We start from the raw sequence: 5,580 nt of genomic DNA, 5'->3' as shown, positions 1-5,580 counted from the left end.
TAATGACTTTGATGTTGATACTGATGGCATATGTGCATGTATGTATTATGTTATATGAAATGTTCTATGGTTTCTATTATATGCTATATATGACTCACTAAGTCAACGACTTAACGTGTGATTGTTTCACACTTAGGTTTCGAGAAGAAGTAGAATAATAAAAGTTTAGCAAGACATGTCAGTTTCTCCTTTCCAAAGATCATATCAGAAAAGAATTGAATAGTAAGTATTTTGTAATACTGATTGTAGTTGGTGTGTAAATAAAGATTTGAATCCGTTATGCGCTAATAAGTTTTATAAAATCTTATGATTTTATTTTATGTAAATTATTCAGTGGTATTAGTGAAAGTTTTAAAATTATTCACTATTTTGCACAAGTAAATGTTTTGAAAAGTCAATGTGACACCTCGGACTTGTATTCGGGTAGGGTACGGGTTGGGGTGTTACAAGGTTCATAAAACAACATGCTTCAGTGGTGGTTTCAATTATATTTGGATGTGGTAGTTGAAGGGTGGGTACAACATTAATTTCTTAGGATATATTTAGTATGTACAATTAATAAGTACGAAATTCAACATTTATAAGTTTAAAGTAATAGATAAATTTATAATGTTACCAGTAAAAAGATACCAGTGTAATGACAAAATACATTTACATAAAGTTTCAATCCTTCTTGTATATGTATCGCTACTTTTTGTCAAGTATGCTTCCCAAACGAGATGCACACATAAAGTATTGATATACGTACGAAAAGTATCAATTCTTAAAACTTCGAAAGCGATTAATTTAAAGTAATAGGTAAATTTACAATGTCATCGGTAAAAAGATATCGATGTAATGAAAAATACGTTAGCATAAAGTATCGATACTTTTATATAAGTATTGATAATTTTTGTCCAGTATGCTTCCCAAACGAGATGTACGCAGAAAGTATCGATATACATATGAAAAGTATCAATTCTTAAAACTTGGAAATTGATTAATTTAAAGTAATAGGTAAATTTACAATGTCACCGGTAAAAATATACCATGTAATAACAAAATATGTTAACATAAAGTATCGATACTTTTTATATAAGTGTCGATACTTTTTTTCCAGTATGCTTCCCAAACGAGATGCACACAGAAAGTATCGATTCTTAAAACTTCGAAAATGGTTAATTTAAAGTAATAGGTAAATTTACAATGTCACCGATAAAAAGATACCAGTGTAATGACAAAATATGTTAACATAAAGTATCAATACTTTTTACATAAGTATCGATACTTTTTTTCCAGTATGCTTCCCAAACGATATGCACACAAAAAGTATCGATACACGTATGAAAAGTATCGATTTTTAAAACTTCGAAAGTGGTTAATTTAAAGTAATTGGTAAATTTACAATGTTACATGTAAAAAGTTACCAGTGTAATGACAAAATACGTTAACATAAAGTATCGATACTTTTTGTCCAGTATGCTTCCCAAATAAAATGCACACAGAAAGTATCGATACACGTATGAAAAGTATTGATTCTTAAAACTTCGAAAGCGATTAATTTAAAGTAATAGGTAAATTTACAATGTTACTTGTAAAAATATATTTGGTTTAATGACAAAAGATGTTAACATAAAGTATCGATACTTTTTGTATATGTATCGATATTTTTTGTCCAATATGTTTCCCAAACTAGATGCACGCAGAAAGTATCGATTCCTAAGATACATGTGTCGATACATGACAATATAACAGGTTGAAAATTGAAAAAATCGGTAAAGCGCTATTGGTTTACACAAAAACAAACATCTCGAAAGTATCGATACCTTACACAAAAGTATCGACACTTCGGTAAATATAATGGTATCGATTAAATATAACTAACATAACAGGTTGAAAATTGACAAAACCGGTTTCAATAATTTCACCTATAAAGTATCGATACAAGTATGAAAAGTATCGATTCAAGTATGAAAAGTATCTATTCTTAAAACTTCAAAATCGATTACTTTAAAGTAATAGGTAAATTTACAATGTAAGTGGTAAAAATACACCAGTTTAATGATAAAATACGTTAATATAAAGTATCAATACTTTTTTATATGTATTTATACTTTTTGTCCAGTATGCTTCCCAAACTAAATGCACTTAGAAAGTATCGATACCTAAGACACATGTATCGATACATGACAATATAATAGGTTGAAAATTGACAAAATCGGTTTCAATATGACAAAACTAGTAAAGAGATACCAGTTTACACAAAAATGAAACATCTCAAAAGTATCGATACCTTACACAAAAATATCGACACTTCGATAAGAGTATTCAATATAAATAACATATCCAGTTACAAAGAAAACCCTAAACTAGAGAAATATATAGAAGACGACTGTAGTTTTAGAGATCGAGGGAAGATAATTGTTGTGAAATAGTAGTAGCGCATTTTTGGAAGCGTAGTTATTTGTTTGTTGATGCAATCGAATCAAAAGGTATGTTGTTGAAACCCTACTTTTTTAGTATTGTAGTATTCGGAAATAGAGGTTAGGTTTTTGAGTTTGGGGTTTTTGAATTAAAGAAGCATTTCAGACCTATTATAGGTAGAAAGTTCAATATTTGTTCGTGAAGATGATGACCTTGAAATATAGCCCGAGAGTATCAACATTGAAGAAAATTGAAAATAACCACTGGGCGGATATATGTATTTCTAGTAAGTATCAATGTATTTATGTAATTTTTGGAAGCGTAGTTATTTGTTTGTTGATGCAATCGAATCAAAAGGTATGTTGTTGAAACCCTACTTTTTTAGTATTGTAGTATTCGAAAATAGAGGTTAGGTTTTTGAGTTTGGGGTTTTTGAATTAAAGAAGCATTTCAGACCTATTATAGGTAGAAAGTTCAATATTTGTTCGTGAAGATGATGACCTTGAAATATAGCCCGAGAGTATCAACATTGAAGAAAATTGAAAATAACCACTGGGCGGATATATGTATTTCTAGTAAGTATCAATGTATTTATGTAATTGTTGTTGAAATGTTTTACGGACTCAATCCCTCCTAGGTAAGGACTGCATGATTGAACATTGCATAGGATAGTTGTATTAAGTTCTTGAATTGTTCTTCATTGTATATAAGGATAGTTGTAATGATATCCGTTCACGTTTCGAAACCAATAAGTATCATGCATGCATTACCCTATATATTGGAGGCATAGGACCAAAAATATGACACTTAAAGATTTACCAAGAGCGGTAACATCTTCTCTACATGAACACCGAACCTAGAATCAACTTCGTCATTATGCCTATATTGCTCAAAAGAACCTATTGAATGATAAGATTTGCACACAACTGCGAGCATTTTATGGAAAACCCCAAGTACTCTGCTAAAATCCTACAACAGAGATGTCTAGGGTAACCCATTCTTGGGATTTCCCATAAAATGCTCGTGGTTGTATGCAAATCCCTTCATTCAGTAGGTTCTCTTGAGCAGTATAGGCATAATGGAAAAGTTGATTCTAGGTTCGGTCTTCATGCAGAGTAGAAGCTACCGCTCTTGGTAAATCTTTAAGTGCTAGATTTCTTGTCCTCTGCCTCCAGGATATAGGGTATCGCATGTATGATACTTATTGGTTTCAAAATGTGAACGAATATCATTACAACTATCCTTATATACAATGAAGAACAATTCTTCAAGAACTGAATAAAACTATTATATGTAATGTTCATTTATGCAGTCTTTAATTGGAGGGGTTGAGTCCATAAACCCTCAAAAAAAGTTTATCTTACCAATTCCTAGCTTACCATTTGGACCCTGCCCTCCGGTTTTATTGGTTATGCAATCAACATGATTATCCTGGATAATCCCAACTACATAACTGATTCCGGCCACGACTTGCGGGAGACTCTATTCTACAGACTATTTGGCAAGGTTCAAGTACGCAATACAAGGGAACATATGGAAAGGGCTCGTAGTTGCATAAAACATGGAGGGATTTTGAGAAAGAATGAACTTATCCGTTTACGTTGTTAATTTACCTATTATTTTACCTCTTTCAAGTGCATTGTAGATGTCTTTATGTGTAAATCCAATATTCTGATAACCCATATATAAAGAGCATTGTAGAAGTAATAGGTAAATTTACAATGTACACGGTAAAAGTATACTGGTATAATGATAATAGCGTAAATTTTTATATATTTATCAATACTTTGTTATATCAGTCTCGATACTTTAATTCCACATAAAGGCTCAAACAATCTGCACACAAAATGCATCGATACACACACACACACACATATATATATATATATATATATATATTCTGTAATTATAATTCTGAAACCTATTACTTTAAAGTAATAGGTTAATTTCCAATGAAAACAGTTAAAGTCAATCAGTATCATGATAATATGCATAAACAATGTACACGGTAATATGTTGATAAAGCTTGATAACAAATCAAGTAATTAACCGGTTATGTTATCGTCGGTTCTAAGGCTCTATCAGCTTTAACTTTGGTTAATTCCACATAAAGGCTCAAACAATCTGCATGTAAAATGTATCGATACACATATATATATATGTATATATATTTTCCATACTTATAATTTCGAAACCTATTACTTTAAAGTAATATATTAATTTCTAATGAAAACGGTTAAAGGCAATCGATATCTTGATAATATGCGTAAACAATGTACATGGTAATATGTTGATAAGATAAAGCTTGATAACAAATCAAGTAATTAACTGGTTATGTTATCGTCGGATTTCTAAGGCTCAATCAGCTTAAACTTTGGTAACATTTTAGGTGTTACCTAATATGTTGATAATACTGATAACAAATTAAGTAATTAACCTATTTTGTTATCGTAGAATTTCTAAGGCCCCATCAGCTTTAATAATGCGCTACCTATTATGTTACAAAAGCGCTACCTAATATGTTATTATGCTTGATAATGTTTCCAATAATTAACCGGTTATGTTATCATCGGATTTCTAAGGCTCTATCAGCTTAAACTTTGGTAACGTTTTAGGTGTTACCTAATATGTTGATAATATTGATAATAAATTAAGTAATTAACATATTTTGTTATCGTGAGATTTTTAAGGCCCATCAGCTTTAAAAAGACACTACATATTACGTTACATAAGCACTACCTAATATGTTATTATGCTTGATAATGTTTCCAGTAATTAACCGGTTATGTTATAATCAGATTTCTAAGGCTCCATCAGCTTAAACTTTGGTAACATTTTAGGCGTTACCTAATATGTTGATAATACTCATGACAAATTAAGTAATTTACCTATTTTGTTATCCTAGGATTTCAAAGGCCCTATCAACTTTAAAAATAGCGCTACCTATTACGTTACATAAGTGTTACCTAATATGTTATTATGCTTGATAATGTTTCTAGTAATTAACCGGTTATGTTATCGTCAATATTATTTTTTATTCATTTTACATAGGACTATAACATAACCGGTTATTACCATTATTATTACCAACTCAAATAATATTTTCGGTGAAATCATATAACATTTATGATATTAATTTTAACCGATCACTTGTTTAACCAGTTACATTATTTTTTT

The sequence above is a fragment of the Hibiscus syriacus genome, unplaced genomic scaffold, assembly GCF_006381635.1.
Source record: "Hibiscus syriacus cultivar Baekdansim isolate YM2019G1 unplaced genomic scaffold, ASM638163v2 tig00003725_pilon, whole genome shotgun sequence".
NCBI classification, from domain to species: Eukaryota; Viridiplantae; Streptophyta; class Magnoliopsida; order Malvales; family Malvaceae; genus Hibiscus; species Hibiscus syriacus.
The sequence above is the reverse complement of the archived record's forward strand: the minus strand, read 5'-3'. Positions refer to the sequence as shown.